Raw genomic sequence first — 14,387 nt, 5'->3', positions numbered from 1 at the left:
GGGGACTCCAGCTTCAGGGACTGAGGGAATCCTCAGCCTAATGCAGCACTGCCCACACCCTACTCCCTGGGCACTGCTGTGGAAAACAGTGTGGCACTTCCTCAAAAAATTAAACATTGAATTGCCACGCAATCCAGCAATCCTATTTCTAACTATATACACAAAATAACTGAAAGTGGGAACTGAACGGATATGTGTATACCCATGTCCATAGCAGCATTATTCACAATAGCCAAAAGTTGGAAACAACCCCAGTGTCCGTCAAGGTATGAACAGATAAACAAAAGGACAGCGATACATACAATGGGGCATTATTCAGCCTTAAAAAGAAAGGAAATTCTGACATATGCTGTACCATGAATAAACTTCAAGGACATTATGCTAAATGAAATCAGCAAAAGGACACGAAAGGACAAATCCTGTGTGATTCCACTTACACGATGCTCCTAGAGAAGTCAAATTCATAGAGAGAAAGTAGGACGGTGTTTACCAGGAGCTGGGGGAGGAGAAAACAGGGAGTTACTGCTTCACGTGTACAAAGTTTCAGTTTTGAATGATGGAAAAGGTCTGAAGATGGTTGGTGATAATCGTTTCACAACCACATGAATACACTTAATGCCACTGAACCATACGCTTAAAAATGTTTAAAAAGGTAAATTTTGTGTCACATATTTTTTATCATGGGAGTAGATTTCAAGGTCCTGGGGTTGAATTCTGACCAGTTTTGGCATTAAAATACTGGGTGACTTGCCTCTCTCAGACTGAGCAAGGCATCATTTGTGAAACGGGACAATAATAGTGTCTTCGGAGACTTGGGAGGACCTCACAAAAGAGCAAACACATTTTAACACCACATGCCACATTCTGTTCAATGCAATTGATGTGTTGACTGAATCAATCCTCCCAACAGCCCTGGAGGCAAGAGGAAGTATTAAGCTCATCACACAGATGAGAAGGCTAAGGTAACAAGTCATAGAATGTCACTGCTGGAAAAATGTCACTTAAGGATTGCCTTAGTCCATCTGGGCTGCTATAAAAAAATACCACAGACTGGGCTGCTTATAAAAAACGTAAATGTATTTCTCATAGTTCTGGAGGCTGGGAAGTCCAGAATCAAGGCACCCACAGATTTGGTGTCTGGTGACACTTTCTGGTTCATTGATGACTGTGTTTTTGCTGTAACTTCACATGGCAGAGGGGCAAAGGATCTCTCCGCGACCTCTTTTTAAGGGCACTCATACCATTCTCAAAGTCCCCTAATCACCTCCCAAAGGCCCCTTCTCCAAATATCATTATCTTGGGGGTTAGGATTTCAAAATAAAAATTTTAGAGGAATACAAGCATTTAGATCGCAGTAGGGGTCTCGAGTCAGTGAGGTTTAATGTTATCCCTTTACAGACCATGTAACTGTGACTCATAGGGGAAGTGACTTCTCAAGGCCACTCAGCAACTTAGCAATCAGAAATGGAGCCAGACCTGACCCTCGTGCCTCTGAGCCATCTCTCTTCCCCTAAACCCCACACTCTCTGACCCAGGGTGGGAGAGTGGGAGGGGCATGGCCAAATGACAGACAGCTTCTCAATAGTTGGCAAATGCTAGAAGGTCTCAGAGCACAACCAAATGACGTGCCCTCCAAGCCAACACCTTCTTTTAACGTTTATGGAATTTTTATGAAAATCAATATCCCTGCACCTGTCAAGACTCAATAGGCTGCAAGTGAGACCCCCATGCCCATTATAGAGTTCTCACAAAGGCGTGAAACTGGGCAGGTTGTGCTCTTTCTCAAGGTCAAAATTTCCCCACTTATAGAAAATCTGAATCGAGTCTTTGCTTGTGTACATTCTAAGAGAATTGCAAAAACCATGTACCGCTATGACACTTTAAATAGACATCTAAAAATTTTTTAATGTAGATGATTCCAAGGGATATATTTTCTGAAGGAGGACTATTCAATAGAAATATCATAGGGCCAGCCCGTGGCTCACTTGGGAGAGTGTGGTCTGATAACACCAAGGCCATGGGTTCAGATTCCTATATAGGGATGGCCGGTTGGCTCGCTTGGGAGAGCCTGGTGCTGACAATACCGAGTCAAGGGTTAAAATCCCCTTACCGGTCATCTTTAAAACAAATATAAAAGAAATATCGTGAGAAAATCATATGCAATTTAAGATTTTCTAGTAGCCACAACTTAAACAGTAAAAGAGGAAAGGTAAAATTAATTTTAATAATATATTTTACTTAACTCAATATACTCAAAATATTATCATTTCAACATATAATCAAAATACGAAATATTAATGAGATACTTCATATTTTTTATACTTAGGCTTTGAAATCCTGTGTGTATTTTATACTTGCAATATAATTTAATTTGTACTAGCCACGTGTGCTGGTGGCCACATATTGGACAGTGCAGTTCTGGAGGACTGCATGAGTCCTTAAACTCTGCTTTGTCAAAGCTGCGGAGTTCAGATTTAGCTCATTTAATTTATGGAAAATATTTGCTATGTAGCCTAATTGGCAATGCCAGTTCTTGTTTTCAAACCCACCATGCAAATCCAATTCACTCTCTGCCAGGAAAGTCTGACTTTATTTTAAACTTTAAGTAGATGTGTTAATCCACAAGCTCTGTTGACCTTCTCATTTCTGAAATCACATTTTAAGAGAGATGAATGCTTGGATATGTGGATGGACGGATGGAAGGATGGAGGGATGGAGGGATGGGTGGATAGAAGGATGGGTAGAGAGAATATGACAGATGGATGGATGGATAGACAGATAGATAGAAGATAAATAAATAAAATGAGAAAGAGAACGAGGAATAGAACTAAGACTTGCCCTTGCATGTGCTTGATGGCTGATGAAATAAGCTACCACTACCTCCAATATTTCTCACAGAAGCTCCTTGGCTTGGCACTCACGGAATTCTTTTTGTTCGATGGCTTTCTTTTAAGAAGTGAAAACAGAAGTACTGCAAAGGCAAGGAGGGAGAGGGAGGCTGACAGAGCTCTGACATGTCCTCAGATGGTCGCTCTTGGAAGAGCATTTACAGATGTTGAAAAGGTGGGGTGCTTCCTTTATGCCATCTGTGCCCCCAAGGGTCTCTGTGTAGCCTAAAGGAGTTAGCACTCAGCTTGCAGACTGAAGGACTAAATAAGCCCTCAGGGCCCTTTGATTTATAACAGCTCTCTGTGGAAGGACTGGGGGACCATGGTTCCAGTCCAACTTCTGAGGACAATTTACGGTGGCACCTGAATGCCTGGAATCTGAAGACAGGATCTCAACTTTGTCACTTCCTACAGATGTGAATGTGGACAAGACACTGCATCTCTCTGCATTTCACTTACCCCATCCATAAAATGGGATGATCAAAAACATAACCCATCACACCTCCATGAGGAATAAGTAAGGGGGTACACTGTGCACATGAGGCCTGATTCTAGAAAGTGCTCCAGAAGTGTTAGCTGTCATTCACATCATCCCAGTACCATTATAAATCAGAACCAAGGCAACCTTGGAGAAGTCTAAGGTTGGAGCTGCTATAGACTTCGCCAACTTGATAAAATCTGGTGTAAGAAAAGATGACTTTCTTTACACTTCTAACTTTATAATTCAGCCTCAGCATTTGACGAATGAGGAAATCTGAGGCTCAGAGAACTGAACATCTTTTAGGTGCCAGAGAGTGTGCTGGAAGAACTATGTACACTATCCCATTTGATCCTCACAGCACTTTGGGGAGTAGGTATTATTGCTCCCATTTTGCAGATGGATAAACTGAGGCACAGAGAATTTTATTGCAGTTATCTTCCTCAAGATGGATTCAGGTGGCCATGCTGGGACAAAAGGAGCTTCATTTCTGTCTTAATCCATTTATGCTGCTGTGACAGAATACCACAGACTGGGTAATTCATAAAGAACAGAAATTTCTCATAGGGTTAGTGGCTGGGAAGTTTAAGGTCAAAGTGCTGGCCACTTTCGTTGTCTGGTGAGGACCCAGTCTCAGCTTCCAACATGGAGCCTTGAATTCCACATTCTTCAAAGGGGAGGGACGCTATGACCTCACGTGGCAGAAGGTGGAAAGACAAAAGGGCCCAACTCCTCCATCAAGCCCAGTCCCACCAATGGGGGCAGGGCCATCATGACTCAGTCATCTCCCAAAGGCCACACTTCCCAAAACTGTTGCCCTGGGAACTAAGTTTCAACATAAATTTTGGAGGTGATAAAAGCACTCAAACTGTAGCAATTCTCCTGTACCACCCACCCCCATTGCAGTTGACTTTCGCGTTTACAGAACTGCTCTCACAGGCATCATTCATGAGCATGCACTTCACAGCAACCTCGGAGGAAGTTATGTTTTCTAGACACAAGTTTTGTGTCTCAGAGAAGAAAAGAAATGTGCCCAGATTCACAAGTGGGTGGCACTATGTGTGGGAAAAGCCCTTGGGGTTTCAGCATCCCTTGCCCTGGTTCCCAGGGCCAGTTCTCTTGCTGCAGATGCCCTTGAGTTGGCAATGTCCTCCAGACTCCCTGCTCCCCCAGCCCATTCCCCTCCAGCCCCAGACCACAGGCACTCCAAGCCCTGGTCAGAGTCTGTGCCCAGCGGAAGCTTCTGGGTGCACTGGGGTGGCTAATGAAGTAGAAAATGCAATTTGCCAGGTAAATAAGCAAGCTGACAGGCCAGGCCTGGTCCTGCCTTCAGCTTCCTGCCTTCAGCTTCCTGAGACATCCTTTCCCACTGATGATTACCAGCTGCTGTTGAGTCACGATGCTGGGGCCTTAGTGTTACCTGGGGACCAACACACAGTCCCGCAGGAAGCTGGCATGAAGCTGGCATGAAGCTGGCAAGTATAAGACGGCTTTGCTGAGGCCTCGCAGGGACAGGGACTCATCTGCTCAGTCTCCACTTTGCAAACTGTGAAGCAAAAGGCTGCAAATCATGCCGGGTGGGGACAGCACACACAGGCTATGGAAGAGAGGTCGCCAATCCTTGCCTGAGACATTAACGCAAAAAGTATAAAATCAGAATAAAACCAAAATAATAACAGCAGCAACAATAGTGACTTCCATGGATTGGCTCATTTCTATGAAAAACTTGTAAATACTTCTATTTTTAGCCATGTAGCAAAGAAAAGCACCAGAATTCACATAGGTGAAGTAGTGTGCAGCTGTACATAGTCAGTGCTGGTGCTGCGTAGATTTGAATGCGGGTCTGTCCAGGTCTACAGCTCGGGCTCCTGGCACCCTGAGATGCTCACTCTAAGCACCAGCATCTGCCAGGAAATCAGGGCCTCCCATGGGACTGATGCAAAGTGGACATGGCCTTGGCTGGACCAGATGGGCAGAGCAGAAGGATCACAGCTGTCAGCATTGTGCCGGCTGGTTCTGGGCCTGAGCGGGCCTGCGTCTGGCTCACTTCTGTATAAAGGGGACTCTGATGTGCCTTAAGACTCAGCTCAGTTGCTCCCTCTTCTGAGAAGCTTCCCTGACCTTCTGCACCAGTGCCTCAGGTGCCCACTAATGTGGAGACCACCCTCGGCTTCCCTTCGTCTGGCTGCTTCCCTCCGTCTGGGTCGGTCCGCTTCTCCATCTCCTTCACCAGCTGCGGGGCTCTGGCCTGCAAGCATCACTCACCATGTTGGATAAATGTGAGAAGCTTTCTCAGCAGGGCAGCAAAGGGATGATAAAGACAGCACCGTCTGCTTGGGAGGGCCACTCCTGGGGACTGAAGTCTCTTCAGCACCACCAGCGGCCCCCACAGCCAGGCCACCCCAGTCCCAGGGAAGCTTCTGACTCTTTCTCTCTTTTCCATCTGCCCTTCCTTACTTCCTGATTCTCCTCTCTCCTTAATCTTACTTCTCCTGCAGGCCTGCAGTACGCCCCAAAGAGCTTCTCATTTATGCATGCATGTGTGCGCTCATTGATATCTTTTACACAAAAATGCAGCAGGCCTCCACGCTGTGCTGGGTGCTGGGATGCAGCAGATATCAGCAGGTGTGTTCCTGGGCCCCATGGAGCTTGAACTCAGGTGGGAAACAAAGGCAGTAAGTAGAGAAACAATGAATTCCTGCAAGAGGTGGCTGGGTCCTTTCAGAAGATATGGGAAGGGGCTGCAGAGGCAGGCGGGGACATTAGGCATAGTAGCAGAGAGGAGTGGAAGAAGCAGGGACTGACCGAGCTAGAAGATAAAGTCCTGTCCACAGTCAGGCACTAAGAAGCAGTGTGAACTTCAGAGAGTCCCGCACCCTCCGTGAACTTCTGTTCTCTCATCTGCTAACAGAACAGGTGATGTCCAGTGCCCTGGATCTGGTTCTCCAGCATTCTATTGCATGATTCAGATTGCTAACGTAGAAAGAGTGCTTTATCAGATGAGCAGTTACTGTCAGTTTTAGCTCTTTGCCGACAACTTGCTGGGAAGGCGACTCACTTTATCTGAGTTAAGCTCTTGACCACTTTGTGAGGTGAACACTGTTTTCATCCCAGTTCACAAATGAGAGAGAGGAGGCTCTGAAAAGTCAAAAGGATTGCTCAGGGTCACTGAGCTGTTTGCGGGCTGGGCTAGGACTGCATCCTAGGTCTGAACAACCCAAAGCCCATGCAGGTTTTACCACATCCCCCGACCTCTCTATGGCTGGGAAAGGCAGGGCTGTTCCAGAGTCTAATGTCCACGTCCCTAAAGGTGCATGTAGCTAGGAGTATTTCCAGTTTGAGGCACACACCCTACGGTTTCTAAAGTGAGAAGGACTTCGGTCAGACCTGGCTCTGCCATTCCTACCCGCAAAACTTCATGCAAGACCTTTGTTTCTCCGATGCTCAGTTTTCTTACCCGTAAGACTGGGTACTGCCATTAAGCTCCAGGAAAGTTCTTGTTGCAACTCTTCTGACTTGCAGTCAGCTGTGTTCTAAACTCTTACAGAGCCTATTGTATAATCTGACACATGGCACTTATTTATAAACTGGATTTGTAGTTGGCAAGAGCTGTGAGGATCTCAGGCAGTACCTTACTTGCAGGCTACCAAGTAAGTCAGCCTGGCACAGTTTGCTTGATGCTGCAGAAGACATGCAGCTCCTAGATTGCATCCTGGATAACATCATTTTTGTACCAATTCCATAAGTCACGATTCGTAAGGGGTGAAGTGAGAAAGGTCAGGTGACACCTGCACCCCAGTGGGTTATGCTCCAGTGGAGCAGCGACCCCGAAGTTAGGGAACGTGAATCTTCTATGGTAGTTGCTAAACCTGCCTGGCCTTTACTCTGAAGAGAGACACTATCTCTCTCCAAGGCTGTTTTCTACACAGATATTCTCTAAAAAATAGTCCAGAGCAAAGGGCAGCCGGCGTGTGTGCTTGTGAGCTGTGCAGAAACACAAGAGACCCAGGGGGAGCTGCCTCCTGACAGCAGTCATTTCCGGACACAGCCTGTCTCTTCTTTTCCCACTGTTCTAAGTGCTCATGGTTCCAATCATCTTTAATACAGCGTTAGCCCCAACGAGATTTTATCTTGGAGCTGCTCTGGACTTTCCTATCTTGGGGATTTCACCTTCAACAGCATGTGATTTCTTTTATTATTATTATTTTTTTTTTTTTACTGTTGTATTTCTCTTCTTTTCACTCCTATAGGCCCTGGTGCAGAAAATTTAGTAAATTTTGGAATCTCTCAGCCACGTTGGATCTGAAGCTCATTTACACTCAGGAACTCCCTCCCACTCTGTGTTGTGCTCCAGCCGGCTCGTGTGGCCTGGAAAAGCTGAGTGTTAGATTTTCAGGAATTATGCAAGCTGGAATTGACAATGACAACATGGAAATAGGCAAATTATATATATATATATATATATATATATATATATATATATTTTTTTTTTTTTTTTTTTGAGAGCTGGTTTACCAGTGTACCATTACTCCCGATTCCACTTTTCTTAGAGCAGATGCTAAGCTCTATGGGTTTATACAATGACATCTAGGCAGTGGTGGGGAGGTTACATCTGTATCCCAACTTCGAGCTCTCTAGGTTTTTTTATGGCCCCCTGTGGCAGATGAGTCTTATTCTACCTGGTTTTCAGCCAAGTCCTTCTTCCTCCTTTCTCCTGGGCATCTGCTGAGAGCCATGCCCTCAACTGATGCCCGACAGGACAATTCCAGGTCTGCTGATCTTATCTTCTCACCTTCCCATTACATAGCAGGACCGCCAGACATTCAGGGACTGTCTCCTGTTCTGCTTTGGCCAGACATGCCACATAGACACAGCTGCTCTCTGGCTGCACCTGGGATGGAAGCAGAGCCATCTCAATGAGACCCGGGCTTCATTCCCACTCTACACTCAGACCCTCGGGCTTAGGGAGGGTCTCCAGCCCCGCCTCCCCAAAGGGGTCGGCCTGAGGGACTGCACATGCACGTCTCACTCTTGTTCCCTTTCCACATCTCTAAACCGGAATACCTTTGGTCAAAGCCTTGTCATTGACTTTCCCCACAGAAGGCTACAGGTGGGTTGGGAAGCCTATGGGCAGCATCTGAACTTTGCTTGACAAAATGGCTTCATTTCCATGTCAACTTTTGTCAGCCTCAAAGGACGCTTAAGAGCAAACCTTGCTACCACAGTAATGATCACATTGTGAGATCGTATCTGTATCTGGAATGGAAAGTGAGGTGACTTGTCACATGTATTTTGGTTCTTTTTGTGGCCCAGAGCCAATTCCAAAGTGGCAGCATTCTGAGAAGGGAGGTGACTTGGAGTCGGGAACAGAATCCCAGTCTCTGCTCCAGTTCAAGTTCACAGTACAATAGTCAATACTGCCTCTAAACCTATCCCAACAACCTGAGGGTCCTCTCTCTACTGCTTTCCTCTTCCCCTCCTTACGTCCCCCCCTCTACCTCCCTTCCTTCTTTCCTTCCTCCATTTCTTCCTTCCTTCCTTCCTTCCTTTGTGTCCTCCTTTCATAAATATTTATTGAGCATCTACTATATGCCAGACACTGTGTTGAGAATGCAGGCATGGTTTCTGTCCTCATGATGATGACAGTCAAGGTTTCGTTATTAGCAGTGGCCTCCTGATTCAGGGATGAGAGGAGAGGAGCCTATTCGAAAAAGATCCTCCCTCGGCACATTCAATATTGATAACAAAGTATATACCCTCTTTGTCCCTCCAGACCTTTTGAAAGTGAGAATTCTCTACGCATCCTTAGACAAAAGACCCTCCCTAGACTATAACAGGATGATTCAAAGGTAGTGTCCAAAAGGAGGGGTGGTGTTCACGGGGGTGACGGAGAACAGGGCCTGGGTCTGGCTTTACAAGGAGGAAAATTTTCTAAAGTTTAATGTTTTTACTTAGTATTGTGCCGCTCACGCTCCAGCTGCAAAGCTTCCCACATCGCATTTAGTTGTTCTTCAAAGCTCTTTCTTTTTCATCTTGTTTGAGAGCTTCCCATCATTATAATAACAGCTAATTTTTATTTCCTTAACAAGAAAGGTCTAGCAGTGGTTTTTTACTCATTTTAAGTAGTTCACAAAATAACAACCCCATCAGGTTAAATTAACATTATTATCGTCATTGTCACTGTTACTATTACTATCCCTGTGACTAATACCACTATTTCCATTATTATTATATGAAAAGCATAAAAAGATCACCCAGATAGTAAGGGACAGAGCTGCCTCAGTAGCCTGGGGTTTTTTTCCACCAAGACACATCACCTCTCTGTAGTCATACATTTCCTGCAATTATTCCAGTGCACTAGCCTGGATTCCTTTGTAATGTGAATAATCAGACTTATTGATCTGTTTCCTCAAACAGCATTTCCTTAGAGTGTGACACATCCCATCTACATTTGCCCTGAGCCAAGAATCAATAACACTAGTGATGTCCAGGCACATTGAGGGCTAGACAGGGGAGAAAGGGAATTAATGGTGCATTTATATAAAGTGTCTTGGGATGTGTAAGATAGACAGGGGAGAAAGGGAATTAACAGTGCATTTGTATAAAGCATCTCGCTTGGGATGTATTAGATTACATTGAGGCCACCTGGAGAAAAAGAAAGGTGAATTCCCAATCAAGGAACACTTATTTTGTTTCTGCTATTATTATTTAACCAGCAATGAAGCATACCTTCTGTATGCTCAGCACATTGCAACATTTATAAGAGAAACATTGTGGAACCGTGTGAAGAATGCGTATTGATTTTGCCAGTGCTTAAATGCATGCTTTTTGGCAAGACATCTCCTTCCCTGAGCCTCTGTAGGTCCAGAGACATATCAACCCTTGGCCTGAGGCTAAATGGGGCTAAATTCAATACTGATGCCCTCTCCTTTCCCTCGATCTACTCCCACCCGTTCATCCACACAGTGTCAGTTAGATAGAGGACCTGCTGTCTGTAACAGAGATCTGACCACAGAGGTGAAAACAAATGGGTTGTATGTATGTCCCAACATAAGAAGCCCAGTGATAGGCAGCTGAGGGCCAACACTAGCTCTCAGTGATGCCTGCAGGGACTCGGGCTCCATCCCTCCTAGTGCCCTGGGCATTTGAGGCAAGTCAGGTGAGGGCTGAGAATGGAACTGCTAGAGCTCAAATTTCTAAATTGGATCAGGAGGGAGATAGCACCCGTTTTCGTCTGTTTGGGCCACTAAAATAAAAACACCATAGACTAGGTGGCTTATAAAAAAACAGAAATTTATTTCTCACAGTTTTGGAGAATGGGAAGTCCAAGATTGAGGCACCAGCAGTGTCTGGCGAGGGCTGCTCCTGGGTGCGTTGAAGGCTGTCTTCTTACTGTGACCTTACCTGGTGGGAGGGACCAGGATCTGTCTGGGGCCTCTATTAATAGGGCACTAATCTCATTTATGAGGGCTTCATCCTCATGACTTAATCACCTACCAAATTCCTCACCTCCAAATACCATCACCTTGGGAATTAGGTTTCAACATATGAATTGGAGGGGGTGGGGCACAAACTTCAGTTGATAGTAGTGCCATATCGGAATTCTACAGCTTGGGACAGCACCCAGCTGGAGGTGGGAGAGTCTTAAATTCTTGTCCTACAATCCCAGCGCTACTGAGGAATGGCATATGTCCAAGGTAGGTGTCACACCACAGTATAACATTTAAAAACATTTGCATTTTTTTCTTATCATAAAAGTAAAAAGCAATCTTTATAAAACACTTCTAAAACTACAGGAAAAAAAGGAGCATGAAAATAAATATAAACTTGTCTCTGTGCTAGTATTTTGATGCCTGTCCTTCCAGCTTTCATCTTAAGTGATAAAATAGGCTTTTTAGTTACAATTGTGAGATGCCGAAAACAAAATGTATGGACTCATGGAACTGAGGCCTCCCAAGGTAGAGAAGCTTCAAGACCAGCTGACCCCACATCATCAGTACCCTGTGCATTTTTTTCCCCTCTCTCGGATCTGCCTACGTTACTTTGCCTCCATTGCAGAAATGAGCTTTACAAGAGGCATCACATGCACACATCTATGATCCCTGCTGTGGAATGATTGAATTGTGTCCCCCAAAGTTTGTGTATTAGAAGCCTAATTCCCACTGTAACTGTTGAGGATGGAAAATCCTATTATGGTAATTGAAAGGTGAAATCTTGAAGAGGTGATTAGATTGTAGGACCATGCCTAGTGAATGGATTAATAATGGTGGTCAGAGGTGTGATTCTGAGGGCTTTAAAAAGAAGACTGCATGAGGAACTCTCTCTCTCTCTCTGCTTCGTCCCATCTTCTGCCATGTGAGATCCCCCTTCCTGCCAAGGAAGACCTCCATGAGACATGTTTCCTTGACTTTAGACTTCCTAGCTTCCAAAACTGTAAGCGATAAATCTTGTTTTCTTTAAAAATCACCCAGTTCCATGTATTGTGCTATAAGCAACAGAAACGGACTAATACAATCCCAAATGAAGAGGCTCCTTGCCTAAGGGTCTTCCCCAAAGACTGTGGCCTGATTTGGGACACATCCCCCTGGCTGGAAATTCTTAGGATCACCATGGAAAGGGGAGCTGCAGCTCCCCAAAGAGAGAGCACCTGGCAGAGGACATTACCTGTCTCTCTCTCTCTGTCTTTTTCTCTTTGTCTCTTTAAAATTGGAGTTAGCTAAATATATGGTAATGTTTGTTGAATGAATGAACAAGGTAGTGATAGAGTGTGATTCACCCACATAATCTCACTTCCCCTTTCACATCACGCCTCTGATAAACTCAACACAAAAGACAGCATCATGCTCTTTTTACAGATTAAAGAACTGTGCCCAGAGAATTGGAAAGATGGGACCCACATTTTTCTGAATCTTGGCTCACTCACCTAATCATCATTAATAAATTAATTAACATATGAAGAATGTGGAACAGAGCTTGGCATGGAGCAAGCATTAAGCAAAAGCAAGCATTTGTCATTGTTGTTAGTAGCAGTATCATTACCTGTGATAACAAGCATCGACTCACTTCTGACTCAATTCTTTGTTAAAGTACATGTACTTGCAAAGCGCCCCGTGAAGTCTTACGGTTGCTGGCGAACTTTTTGGTCCTGTGGCAGGTTCCTATATGGAAGGCAGGTATTTCATGCCCTCAGCTCACTTTGCACAGGTAAAGACATCTCTGTCTGCTTAAGAGGCCTATTCATAAAGTTATTCCAAACCTATTTAATTCTCATTTTATGAACAAAAGAGCTTTACACTATGTGATTCCAAATCCTTTCAAAGAAGGCTCAGAGCAGATGAGAGTCTACCAACTGAATTCAATCTTCAAGTCATCAAGAATTTTTTTAAGAAATATTTATTTTCTAAAATATAAGCAATACATGCTTGTTGCAGAATTTTGGGAAGGCACATAAGAATATGGAGAAGAAAATAAATATCACATTTAATTCCCACTCCTAGAAACAACCACGGTTAACATTTCATTTGATTTCCTTAATTTTTTTTCCTGTGTATATGTCGATATTTTTTAAAGTTCTCTTCCTCAAACTCTTTCATGAGTGAATCAAACTTTTACTACTTCATATAAATATTTATCACCTCTCTTGAAATTATTTATTATTTAATCTTGTAAGACGCTAAGCACATCTGGGAAGCGTCCTTTGGTACATTCATCTAGAGAACTCCATAATTTCAGATGAAATTTTCTGTGTGAACTCTATTATTATTTAACAGGGCATTAAACCTTAAAATATAAACTTTTCACAGTTTTTCCACTTAATAAGGAATCTGGAAGGCAGGCAATGGAGAACATGCACACTTCATCTGAGCACTAACACAGACTAGCAGACCCAGTACAGCTTGTTCCAACTTTTCATTTTGTAAACATGGTGCACAGGAAAGTCTGACCTGGAAATAAACATAGAAATAAAAAACTATTTTACAGTGAGAGGAAATGAGGTTCTGACAGGGTACGTGCACAGGTCGTTTCTATCACTTGTTGGACCGTAATTTCTGGTTTGTACATCTGTTTCTTGCATTAGACAGAGATTTGGGGGCAGGAACCATATCTTAACATCATAGGATTCCCCAGGGTTTGTAAGATTCCGGGCACATAGAAGCTTCTCAGAAATATTTGCTAGACTCACCTCAGGTGTTAGAGCATTCCATCAGGTGGCTGTTAACCCCGGGGCACTGAGGTGGAGGCGCATGTTTCACAATGGATGTGTGGATAGATGAATGAATACAAAACATCAAAAGAAGGAACGGAGGAAGAAAGGAAGGAGAGAACTATCAGGTAATGTATGTCTTTGCAAAAAGCACAAAACTACAAAGTCAAGAGATCTGATTTGTGCCATAGCTGTTCATTTCCTACATGTGACCTCCGAGCCTCAGTTTCCTTTTCTCAACATGAAGTCATGATGCCAGCTGTCAGCGTAGTCATATAAATTACCTGGGAGAATCTATGCTGATGTTCCTGGCCCTGAGCCAGGCACACATTACAAATGTGGCTGGAGAATGATCGGACGAACAGCACCCTGAAAGAGAGGCTGACACCAACATCTTCTGAGAGGCTGGGGCAGAGAAGGGTCTTGTCAATCTCACCTGCTAGAGTAAGGGCCCTAATAAATCAGAACCGCAAGTCAGGGGACCTCAAGCTCTCTGACCCCAAGGCAATGAGAGCTTCTTCCTCCCTGTCTTGCTCCACTCCATCCTCCATGTGGTTAGCAGAATGCACATCTCTTTGTGTTGCTCTTATGACTAATGGCCTTTAAGGAGACATACAAGACCCCATAGGAACCAGCATAAACCTGCTCCTAAACCTCATCAACAACCATCTCCTTATTCACTCCAAAGAAAAACTTAACTTTCCAAAGGTGCGCCTTCTTCACTTTGGGGTTTTCTTCCCCTAGATTGGCTCTGTGGACTTTTCAGCCTGGTAAACTACTAAGATGAGAGGGTCACTCACCTTCAAAAGGTCCCAAG

At 44.3% G+C, this 14,387-nt stretch overlaps 1 pseudogene; it reads right to left on the bottom strand.

Annotated features, from left to right (window-relative positions):
* Positions 1-5,503: 5,503 nt before the first annotated feature.
* LOC134363728 (basic proline-rich protein-like) overlaps positions 5,504-14,387 on the bottom strand; it is a 143,611-nt pseudogene continuing 134,727 nt past the window's right edge.

Source organism: Cynocephalus volans, chromosome 15 (assembly GCF_027409185.1).
Source record: "Cynocephalus volans isolate mCynVol1 chromosome 15, mCynVol1.pri, whole genome shotgun sequence".
NCBI lineage: Eukaryota > Metazoa > Chordata > Mammalia > Dermoptera > Cynocephalidae > Cynocephalus > Cynocephalus volans.
The sequence above is the reverse complement of the archived record's forward strand: the minus strand, read 5'-3'. Positions and strand labels throughout refer to the sequence as shown.